A 12495-nucleotide genomic window follows, 5' to 3' on the forward strand; every position below is an offset into this window, starting at 1 on the left:
TCAGAAAAATGGCTTGTAAATATGCCCCTTAATGTGATATGGCCCAACATACATAAAACTAACATTAGAAGAGCTAGGATATAATAGAACAGTAGAACATGGCCCCAGGAACGTGGCAGGCAATGGGCTGACTCAGGTAATTTCCACAAAGAGACTTATAGTTTAAAGAACCACTCTCAGCTTCAAGAAGAATACGACGCTTGAGAGTCTGTTAACTCAAATATGAAGACAGTCCTCAGCAACAGGCGAGGATAAACCGGCAAAGGAGCATTGTGCACAGAAAAGCACCATCGTGGAGAATGGGCAGAAAAAAAATAGAACGTTTGTCACGAGCTTTAAGAAGCAAAGCTGACACTAGTGAAGAATTTGCTTTTCATGAATATTAATTGCATGACACTGAAATCAGGAAAATTGCTCGTTGACTTTTAGAGATTGCATTTCTCTATCATTTCAGTTCTTATCATACTTCCTTTTAGTGTCTGCCTTTCCTTCAGTGGTAGTGCATGCACTGGTAAAACAATACATGCATCACCTTTGTAGTAAGTGCACTGAAGTGTGAACGACAATAAAAGAAACAGCATGCGTAGTTTAAATGTCTTACTAATTTAAAGTCACATAAATGCTGATGTTAACGTTTTTAGTTGTTCTTCCGCTCCAAAATTTATTTTTCTCTGAATGAAAATGACTTTCCTTGGGGGTTTGGCTAGGCGCCGGCAGAACATGGACGCACACTAGTGAAGCTCTCCGCTGCGTCCTGGAGATTCCACTCCTACCGATGGACAGCTGAGACGCTGCACAGAAGACGAGGATGAATAAGGGTTTACTGAAAGGAATGCGACCCTCGAACCCTCATTTTGTTGTACAATAACCTCTTTTTTGGAACATGTAAGTACAATTACAGCATCGTGGCCACCATTTTGTTTTTTTTGCCGCGATTGCGTAGCTTTTCCCACAAGTAAATATATCCTTCAACAACTGCCTCAAATGTTCTTAATGCGCCGCAAATGAGAAAAGACTGGCCTGAATTCATTGTAATGCCTGTTCTGAAATACTGACCTCATATTTGATATTTCACTGAAGAGATTCAGTAAACAAGCTTGCGGCCACCATTTTGTTTTTTTTGCCGTGATTGCGGTGCTTCTCATATAGGCAAATTTAGCCTTTAACAACTGCCTCAATTACCCTTAATGCGCTGCAAATGGGAAATGACTTCCCATAACCCAATCTGAAATATGCTTCTGAAGTTCTGACCTCATATCTGATATCTTGCTGAGGTAACTTTGTAAACAAATTCATGGCAGCCATTTTGTGAACACCGGCGCTTTTTCCTAACAATGAGCATCTCTTCTTATACGCGTGCCTCTGACCTATGGAAGGTACAACCGGTAATCCAATGCTTTGTATGCCCATAATATAAAGACTTTTTCAGTCCTTCTCTAAGGCCATTTTTTGTAAAGTGGGGCATTGCTTTCCTTTTTTTGTTACAAGTCTGTTTTATTTTGGAGCAAAACCCCTGAGAGGGGCACAATAACACAGCGTTAAGCCTACAACCTCTATCCGAGGCCGGCCGCAAAGAATGCGCAACAGAATTCGCTTAGTCAGGGTATTTAACACAGCACCTTGCCTACAACCCCAAGGGGCCGGCCGCGTGGCTTAGAATAAGCTGTCAAAGTTGTTCAGCATTGTAAGAACCCCAGTTACGGATCAGGGGGAGTAGGTGGGAAAGCAACAAACCCAGCACTTACTAACGACCCAACAGGGGTCCGCGAAGACAGAGAGGAGCTACAGAAGAAGGAGAGAAAAGGAAAGGAGCCAGAGACAGAAGATAGAGGAGTTATCGCGCTAGCAGGTTGGGTGGGTTGGTCCGTGGATGGGGAGTAGCACTAGGAAGCGAGGGCCGGCCTCTAGAGCTCAGTTGTTATGGGAGTCGTCTACGGGAGCAGCCTAGTAGGATCTGTAGGGACGACAGCATCGTCAAAGAGATGTAGGGTCCTGAGCCTAGTGGGCATGTGTCGTGCATGCTCCATTGAGCACAGATAGCGCACCAGAGGCTTCCAAACTGCCTCAAAGCGGGTGTGGCGCAAGTGGAGCCGCGCCGTGAGGAGCTCCATTGCTAAGACATGCCACAGCCGCACAAACCAGGAAGCTATTGGAGGTGCTTCACTCTTCTTCCAATACAAGGCTATGAGCTGCTTGGCCGCACCCAGCATCTGTAGCGTTACAATCCAGTCACTACAGGTTAGAGCCTTAAGGTTTGATGGTCTGACACCCAGCAGGATCGTACCTATGGCTTCAGGCAAGGGGAACCCCAGCACCCCCTTGATGTGGCTGAGGACCTCCTTCCAAAAGACAGTGAGGAGCGAGCATGCCCACCATATGTGCACAAAGTCCCCCGTCGCAACCCGACACCTCCAGCACAGTGGCGAGACGTTGGGGAACATCTTATGAAGCCGCAGGGGAGTGTAGTACCATTGAGTTAAAAGTTTATATGCATTTTCCCTCTGCGGGATGCTCCGATATACCTTGGGGATATCTCTCCACACCGCGTCCCACTGTGAGGGCATGATGTCCTTATCTACCGCTATCTGCCATTGGCGCTGATACGGGTGGAAGGGTATGAGTGGTGGATGCTGTAGAATGTGGTAGATCTGGGAGACCAACCGTTTCAAGCCTCCTAGGGTGGGTGCCAGGCGTTCGAAGGGGGTGAAGGCGCGTGTGGCAGCTCGGTACATACTATCTTCAGAAGCCCAGTGTCGCAGTTGGGCATATTGCAGCTGTGCGGCAGGCTGCAAGAGGAACTCCTCACGACATTGATCAAACGATTTAAAGGAGCCCCCGTCGAACAGGTCACAGAGCACCCTACAATCCCCCTGTACCCAGTTCTCAAATATCCGAGTTTGATAGGCCGGCGGAAAGTGAGGGTTTGCCGCTATGGGTGTATGCGGGGACGGGAACGTAGTAAGACCCCTGGAGACAGCAGTGGCGTCCCAGATGTCCAGCACCATTTTCGTGGGCACTGCAAGGTACGCACTTCTGGAGCGGGCCGCTCGGTGAAGCCATGGCAGGTCCCAAATGGTGCGCCCCGTCACAGCCCTGTCCATGTGTAGCCACCCTTTTTCACTCTCTCTTACCCCCCACTCTATCACAAATCGGAGGTGTGCGGCCCAGTAGTAGTGGACCAAGTTAGGGCAGGCTAGTCCCCCCCTGTCGCGCGGGGCCATGAGGATTTTCTGGTAAAAACGGGAGCGCTTACCACCCCGGATAAAGGATGTGAGCTCGCACTGTAGGCTTCGTATGCAGTGCAGCGGGATTGGAGTGGGGAGGCATTGAAATACCTATAGGATTTTGGGAAGTATCGACATTTTGACTGCGTGAAGGCGGCCTAACCAGGACAGCATTAGGGGTTTCCACCGCCGCAGGTCCTCTAAGACCTCCTTTCGGCAGGCCCGCCAATTAACAGAGCTCCAGTCATCAAGGGAGGGGGTCAAGGTGAGGCCTAGGTATTTGATATGGTGCTCAGCGCACTGGTAGGGCACAGTCTCCCTCAGGGTGGAGAGATCCTCCGCCGAGATGGTAAGATTCAGAGCCCAGGACTTGTCGTGGTTGATCTTGAGGCCGGAAGCTCTTTCGAAGAGACAGAGCGCCCTATGGACAGCCGGCAGGGAGTCCTGCGAGCGCGTGAGGGTAAGTATCAGGTCACCCGCGAACATCGCCACCTTGTTGTCCCGTCCCCCGTGCGCTATCCCGTGGATGTCCGGGTCGCGCCGTATCAGCTCCGCAAGAAGTTCCACTGCAAGAGCGAATAGGAGGGGCGAGAGGGGGTACCCCGGTCTAGTGCCCCTGTGAATTGCTAGGGGCAGTGTTAAGTCTCCATTGACTCAAATTCGAGCTTGGGGCCCTATATATGGAGCCATAATCCTTGCAATCATCTTCGGGCCCAGCCCGAGTTTACGAAGTACCGCCCTGAGGAAGGCCCAGTCCACCCAATCTAACGCTTTCTCTGCGTCCAGGGAGAGAAGACAGGCCAGGATTTTCCAATGCCGCACTATCCCTACAAGGTGCGCAAGTTTGCGAACGTTGTCTGCCCCCTGGAGATCATGGATAAATCCGACCTGATCGGGGTCCACAAGCCACTGCATATACGGGTCTAGGCATTGGGCAAGGAGCTTAGTGTATATTTTGAGATCCGTATTAAGCAAGGCGATAGGGCGGTAGGACACACACAGTGCGGGGTCTTTCCCGGGTTTCGGTATTAACGCTATCTCCGCCATGCCCATGTCGGGGGATGGACCCACCTCTTCGGAGAAAGAGTTGAACAGTCTGAGGAGGTGAGGCTGAAGCTGGGTCTGAAATGTGCGATAGAAAGATAACGGCAAGCCATCCGGACCCGGCGTTTTCCGCAAAGGTAGGTTCTTAATCGCCGCCGTGACCTCATCCTCCGGAATGAGGCTTTCCAGCTCCGTCGCGTCCCCAGCCGGTATCGTCGGCCCCTCGTAGGTGTCCAGGACGGCTGCTATCGCATCCACCGATACAGGTTCACTCCCGTACAGGGACGTATAATAGTCCATAAATGCGGCCTGCTTGGATTTCTCCGAGACTACTTTCGATCCGTCCTGCAGTTGGATACTAGTTAGGTGGGCCTTGGCAGCGCATGCTCTCAGCCTTCCCGCTAGCAGTCGGCCTACATTGTCGCCTCCTTCAAAGTACTTTTGCTTCAAGGCCAACAGGGCACCTTCCGCCTTGTTGGTGCGCAGTAGTCTGAGTTGCCCTCTGAGAGTGGCCAATCTCCTCCTAGTGTCTCGCGACGACCGCTCCCGGTCCTGTATCTCGGCTTTCTTAATGTCCCCTGCCAACTCGGCCTCCAGTTTGCAGGCAGCACACCTGCGTGCAATCGCCAGGGAGGTGACGTGACCCCGAATCGTGGCCTTGAAAGCATCCCAAACCACCGGGAAAGGCATGTCCGGGGTGTCGTTAGAAGCAAAGTAGGCGTCTATGGCCTCCCGGATGCTATCCACATTGTCAGCATCCCAAAGGACGCTCGGTGGGAAAGACCAACGGGCTATACGCATGGGGCGCGCCGCCGGGTCCTGAAGACACATTTCCACATGGGCGTGGTCCGACAGAGAAATGTCCGAGATGGTAGCTCCCAACGTGTCTCGGAGCAACTCCAGCGACGCAAAGAGGAAATCGATACGGGAGTAAGACCTATGGGTGTGCGAATAGAATGAGTAGTCTTTAAGGTCCGTGTTGTGATAGTGCCACACATCTAGGAGTCCTAAGTCTGCAATCTGCTTGCGCAGGGCAGAGGACATCACCCCGGAAGCGTTGGAGGTAGCACCACATCGATGCAAGTCCGATTCCCACACCAGATTGAAGTCCCCACCTAGTATAATGTGCGGATCTCCACAGGTTATCTGTTCCCTCAAGAGCGTCTGGAGGTAACGGTCTTGTAACTGATTAGGAGCATACACATTGCATAAAGTGAACCTGCGTCGTCCCGCATATACTGTAACCTTGAGGAAGCGCCCATCCCCACTCTTATAAGGTCGGGAATCCCCCCTCCTGAAGCCAGCTCTGCATAGTATGGCCACCCCTGCAGTTTTAGTGTCCGCTGCCGCCCAGAACTGAAGAGGGTACTTGGGGTGGGCCATGCGGTGTGTGTCCCCCTGCAGTAGGTCGGTTTCCTGAAGATAAATAATGTCGGGATGCTGTTGGAGGAGATAGCGCCAAACCTGCTTGAGCTTATTAGGGGAGTTCAGGCCCTTAACGTTAAGTGATAAAACCTTCAGGGTACTAGGTATAGTCGCAGCCATAGCAAATGTCAAGCAGGATCCGCCCACACGCAGCCATAGCAAATGTCAAGCAGGATCCGCCCACATACCCCGTTCCCACCAGCGCAGGAAAAGGTGACCATAGGAGTCTGCCAAAGGGTCCGCCCCCCCATCCAGGTAACATCCGCCACCCCAACCCCACCCCACCACCCGCCAGACCAGAGGAAAGGGACAGAGAGAGAGGCCAAAGGAGGGAAAGCAAAGAAGATAAGAGGAAGAGAAAGAGAGAGAGAGAGAGTAAACAGCAGGAAGCCAAACACGCCTCAGATATACCAAGAACAACAAAGGCCAACAGGGCCATGTCGGACTACCCCAGTCACCGGGCATCCTCTACCCAAGGGTTTGGACGCACTCAGGAATGTCACTCCCTATGGGGCAGTAGAGGGGGCACCCACAGGCAGGATAGGAAACCTCGGCCCCGGTAGCCCCGCTGCTCGAACCAGGATCAGGGGCATCGCATAACTGAGGGTAACAGTTGGGCATATCAACAGCCATCTCTCAGCCCCTCATGGCGAACCAAGCATTGTAATTCGAGTAGAGCCCTACTGGGTCCAGGCCCGCCACGTGAGCAGCATCGGGGGGGGTTCGCATGTTGAGGTCAGGGGCATTGGAGTCCCCCAGCGTAGGCCAGGACAGGGCGTCACGGGGGCGTAGGTCGCCTGTGTCACAAGGGGACTGGTGCTCCGGCTGGCGACAGCAGCAAAGTGCAGGAGGCCAGGTATCACATAGGGCGTCCGTGTAGGCAGCATGCCAAGACAGGATTGCAAGGTGTTAGGCAGAGGAGCGCCCCAGAGCACCAGAGGGAATCACTGAAGAGTATGCCCCAACATGGCCCAGGTCATGGGGTGGGCGGATGCGAGGACTGGCCATCGTGGTCACCCTCAAGAGAGCGGATATGTGCTATGATGTCCTGCTTGGCCTGCGACGCGGTTTTCTCATCTACTGGAGGGGATCGACGGTGTCACTGAACCCTGGTCCAGTCCGGGCGAGCAGGGACTCTCTCCTGTTGACGTGATTTTGAAGGGCTGTGAGCCGGCGATTCCGGCATCTTGAGAAGTTGCGCTGCCTCCTGGTAAGAATGGAGGACCCTGCACTTGTCCTACCTGCGAAAGATGAGGGCAAAGGGGTGGCCTCACTGGTAGGCAATGTTGAGAGCCCTCAACTTCTCCGTCACCGGCCGAAAAGTTCTTAGCCGACGCAGGGTGTTAGGCGCCAGGTCCTGAAAAATCTGTATTTTGTGGCTTCCGTAGGTGAGGTTGGGCTAGTCCCGGGCCGCTTTCAAGATGGCTTCCTTCTCCGTAAAGTAATGCACCCGCGTCAGGATGTCTGGGAGGGGGCCCGCCCTACCCGCCGGTCCATACACCCGATGGGCACGGTCCAAAGTCGGAGGGGAGGCATCCTCGTCCCCCCATACCTCGTGTAGGAGCTGCGCTACGTAGGTCAGAATGTCCGTCCCTTCCTCGTCGAGCGGAACACCACGAATTCGGAGGTTATTCCGGCGGCTCCTGTTCTCAAGGTCCTCCTGCTTAAGCGGCAGTTCAATGTTTTGCTCTTCCAAGGCCGCCACCTTCTGCCACAGCTGTACCTGGTCCTCCGTACGCGCATCAACTAGCTTCTCCAAGCTGTCCACTCTGTCGCCCAGCTCAGTGACCTCCTTGCGCATCTCCTTAATGCATGTTTGTACTTTCGTGCGCAAGGAGCCTATCTCCCTCTTGAGATCAGACATGAAGGAGGCCATAAAGGCCTGAGTCACCGGCGGCGAGTCCGCAGCCATTGATGAGGGGCCTTCAGTTGACGCCACCCCACATAGCCATCACCGACGTGCCTTTAGCTGTCGCCACTGTTCCTGTTGCCCCCTTTGGATCTTGTCATCGTCGGGCCTGCAGCTGAGAGCTAAGTGCTCGTGCCCCCAGGCGGCAGCGGTCCAGCGACCAGCGACCAGGGCCCCTGTTCACCACAGGGCCAGGTGGGGTGCCCGCCAAGGGCGCCCTCGGACAATGCGGGCAGAAGACAGGGCCCAGCAGTACAGAGCGGAGGACAAGCGCCGCACCCGGGGTAGAAAGGCAGGAAGCGGGGAGACCAGATGCTAGAACACACACAGTTAAAGAAAAAGCAAGGCCCCAAGCGATGCAACGTCCCCAGCACCGCAATGGGAAGATGCAGCCCGCTCTAGTAGGCCTAGGAAGGGACCTCCCCACCCTCGAGGGCCCGGGTCCAATGGCGCCAACAGTCTCCCCGGCCGGCACCCCTGCCCAGGCAGTCCAAAGTCACTCCACCGCACCTAGGGCAAGGTCTCCAAGTGGCAATGGGCAGAGCAACTCTCAACGGCAGGCAGCACCTCACTCCATCATCAGATCGTACCCAGCAACAGTTCTAAGCAGCTGCAAGGCCCCGCACCCCCCGTCAATTGCACGTCACCAGCCGGGGAGGGCAGTCTGCAGCTAGGCGAGGCCCAGCTGGATGCGACGGTGCGCCGCCGCTGCAGTCCGGATAGGGCACACCAGCCGGTGGACCAGCACAAGTTCCAGGGGCCCCGGACCGATTCGTATCTCCCTCGAGGAGGGCCCGCAGTGTCTCACCGCTTCCCGCCCCACAGGCCGCTTCTCACGACTCCCAGCCGAGACAGGCCGCCGCAGCCCCCTGCCTCCAGGACTCACGGGAGGGTGGCCAGCAGACAGCAAGGGCTATGGGGCTCCCGGCGTTCCCCGGCGTAGAGGGTCGCAGGGTTACGGCTCTCCCTTGCCGGGCGCAGCTTCCAAACCAGGCCCCTGCTCGCAAGGGGGGGGGGGTGCAGGGTGACGGGCCGAAGCTCGCCAGGGACACCAAGAGCGAGGGGGCGCCCCTCACGTGCAGCCGCAACCCCCGCAGCCCCCAGCGGATGCACCTCACCTCCGCACTTGCTCCAATGCCTCAGGGCTCCGCAGCCACGCGGCGATGCCACCGCCAGTCGCGGCTTTCACGGTGGACAGGGATCCAAGATGGCGGTCGTAGCAGCGCTCGGGCCTGTCTCGCCGCTGTAGTGCTGCGACCCCCGACAGTCCAGTGCCTAGGGCCTCCGTGCCTACGGGCCTCTCCGCCCATCACTGGGAGCGTCCGGCTCAGGGCTCGATGCGCGGCTGTACCACGGTCCCCCGGCAGGCCGGCACCAGGACTCTCCGCCTCTGTAGGCCTCTCCACCGCTTACAGGGGGCGCCCGCCTCCAAGTCTGGTGCCCATATCGGCCTCAGGACCGCGAGGCCTCCCCCGTCTGGGAACACCGTCCGCTGCACCAGGCTCCGGTTCTGCAGTGCAGGAGTGGAGCCCACGCCACTGTGCCAATCTGCCGAGTGTCACCCTGGAGAGGGAAGGAAGGGACCGCCGCCGGCCCCTCAGGCAAGATGGCGGGCGCGACTGCCCGCCAGAACTCCGCTGTCACACCACCGCTTCACTAACAGCTCCCGGGGGTCCTGTCGCCTCTCACACAGCGCCCCACTCAACCAGGGATCTCTCGTAGCCCCGGGAATGGCGAGCAGCCCTCAAACTCCGCTCAAAATGGCTCATACAGGCAGCGGGGCACCGGAGCTCTTCGGACTCGCAGCCTACTCCATTGCCGCTGAAGCCATGCCCCCTTGCTTTCCTTTTTCACGTTTTTTCTTCACATGGGATGTTTTTCCTCTCAACAAATGTAACTTTCAGAGAGAGCACTTATATCAGAAGGTAGTTATTTCGCTGAATTTTATAGGCAGAATAAAGATCCATTATCCTCTGCCTTCCAAATCTAAACAGACTTTTATAAAAAAAAAATCAAAAGTCTTCACTGAATTCTCTAGGTGGGAAGATTCTCTAACACTCAACTCCCAAACCTTAGATTCAACAATGGATCCTCCATCCACAGCCTCTGGAAAATCCGTCACTAAGCGTCTCAAAAAGGACCCTCCTTCACCACCAAAATCAATTTTGCCTGTGTCTATGGAACTTTTGTTTGAGGACATTAGGGCTCTCCAACCCTTTATGGAGGACACCAATGCCAAATTGCAAACCTTAACGGACAACTGGTCCCAACTAGAAATGAGAGTCTCCGTTGTTGAACACAGCATCTCTTCTTTTAAAGAAAGTTGCGTTAATGTTTCTCAACTCCATTCTCAAGTCTCGATGCTTCAAAGACAGGTTGAGGATCTTGAAAATTGCAATAGACGCAATAACTTACAAATTTATGGCTTGGGGGAAGGTCTTGAAGGTTCAGATGCTCTTACCTTCTTTAAATCCTTTCTTCCTAAGTTACTTCACATGCAAGAGGAAACTTTGCTAAATATTCAGCGAGCACATTGACTGGGACGTGTCCCATCTAAAACCTCATCTTCCCAAAGGCCAAGAGGAGTCTTCTTATACTTCTTGGAATACACAGACTTATTGATAGTGTTAGCGGCGGTCAAGGCTTCTCCAAGAATTACGTGGTCTGGCTCATCTATATTCTTCTCCCAAGATTATGCTAAAGCTACTGCTAACAGGCGCAAGGCTTTTCTCAACATGAGGGCAGATCTTCGCTCGATGGGGGCCCGTTATGGCCTCTTTCATCCTTGCATATTCAAAGTTGCATACAACAACAATATACGAAGATCCAATACGTCTACAAAGCTTCATAAATTCCTGCAAAACAACTGTTATGGATTCCTCAGGGTCCTCTCACTAATTCAGTGTTTGACTTTCTATTTCTTCTTTGCAAGTTACTTGGATTGCATTCTATTTTTCATAACTGTTGGTTACCAATGAAAAAAGTTTTTCTGGGATCAGATATGCTACGTTGTTCTTTTTCAGGTTCCATTTATGTTATTCTGTTTGTTGTCACCTTTGGTTTAATTTGTTCTTGATGCTGTAGTCTTCACCCTAACTTTGTCAATTTACATCCTGACAGATCCATATCCCTTTAGTGTGGTTTCTACTCAACCCTCCGTTTGGCTGACCCCTGATGTGCCGCCTTTTCCATGTGGTTCCACCTACCCCTCCATTCTTGTTCCCTTCATGTAGGTATATCGTTTGTTTTGATTATTGTTTTCTGTTTTGTTCTACAATTTCTTTCTTCTTTTGATCTTGGTATCTTTTATAGTTCTTTCCTGTCTTATCCTTTCTTATATATTTCATCACTTCTTACCCTTACACTTACTCTTTTCAGCTCTTTACTCCTTCTTTATCTAAACATCAATTCCATCATTTTCTCTTTACTTTACTATTCTTTTCATATATGGTTCTTAAGGTCTAATTTTTCTTTTTCTCTTGTATCAGAAATTGTTCCTTTCCTATTCTTTTTTCTATTTTTTCTTACCAATGCACAATACTGTTATAATGAATTCGATTCATGCCTTATAGTTATGAATTACCTCATCTTTGATTATTATTTATGTCACTAAAACTCGTTACATGGAATGTTAAGGGTCTCAACTCACCCATCAAAAGACAAAGAGTACTTACTCACTTAGCTAAAATTAACACTGATATGTTTTTTTACAAGAAATTCATCTCACAGATGTCGAATCATCAAAGTTAAAGAAAGGATGGGTGGGGGACCCTTTTTCCTCTCCAGGTGATGGGAAATGTAATGGAGTAATGATTCTCTGTCGCAGGTCACTTCCAATTTCATTTGTGTCGCAAGAATCTGATGTGGACGGCAGATGGTGGAGTGTTAAATTGTTGTTAAAGGGTGGTCCAGTTTCCCTTCTTAATGTTTATGCCCACACATGTGGCGAATCCACCTTTTGGTCCACATTGGCCAAACAAATTTCACATTCTATAGATGATAACTTTATTTTAGCTGGTGATTGTAACCAGATTTTTTACCCATTTGTTGATAGAAACTCTAAATTCTCCTTTGTTCCTAATAAACCACATAAATCTTTTGTCCACACTAGTACCCAACACAAACTCATTGATGCTTGGGGCTTATGCAATCCGACTACCAGAGAATACACTTTTTATTCTCCCACCCACCACTCCCAGACAAGAATTGATTACATTTTTGTATCCCATAATATTTCCCAATCACTCTCACATGCGGAAATTGGCCCCATCTTACTTTCCGACCATACTCCTGTTTCAATTGGCATTGACATTTTACCTGAATCCTCCCTCCGTAAAAAAGGGCGTTTCAATAATACCCTTCTTTTAAACCCTGAGTTAACTGCTTCTTTCACTACTTTTTTAATGATTTTTTTTTAATTAATCACACTGAACACATGCCATTTTCCACTATTTGGGATGCTTATAAAGCTTCAGCACGTGACTTTATTATTGGTTTTGTTGCCAAGAAATGCAAACTTGCACGCACACATACCAAAAAACTCCTTCATGACATCAAGAAATTGGAGCACTCTCATTTTACCTCCCATTCGAAGGATTGCCTAGCAGCCCTTATAAATGCTAAACTACAATTTTATAAAAAGTCAACTGAATACGCATCACTTTACTTCTTAAAGTCCAGTGCAAAATTTTATGAAGGTAGAAATAAAGCAGGGAAAATATTAGCTAACTATTTTAAAGTTTGGCAGAACAAATCGAATATAGAATCGATCTACGATATAAATTCAGCTTTGAAATTTAAAGACAATGACATTTTGAACAAATTCTCTCTTTTTTACAAATCTCTATACTCTTCCGAAACCCAGCCCACAGAACATTCCCTGTCTCATTTATT

General features: G+C 51.3%; 1 long non-coding RNA gene across 1 annotated transcript in view; it reads left to right on the top strand.

Moving 5' to 3' along the window:
* Positions 1 to 737: 737 nt before the first annotated feature.
* Positions 738 to 12495, top strand: part of LOC144772115 (uncharacterized) — a 179854-nt gene continuing 168096 nt past the window's right edge. The window contains exons 1-2 of the long non-coding RNA XR_013599650.1: positions 738 to 885; positions 10723 to 10831. This is a non-coding gene — a long non-coding RNA (uncharacterized LOC144772115). The remainder of the gene's footprint in view (positions 886 to 10722; positions 10832 to 12495) is intronic.

The sequence above is a fragment of the Lissotriton helveticus genome, chromosome 8 (genome assembly GCF_964261635.1).
Source record: "Lissotriton helveticus chromosome 8, aLisHel1.1, whole genome shotgun sequence".
Classification (NCBI taxonomy): domain Eukaryota; kingdom Metazoa; phylum Chordata; class Amphibia; order Caudata; family Salamandridae; genus Lissotriton; species Lissotriton helveticus.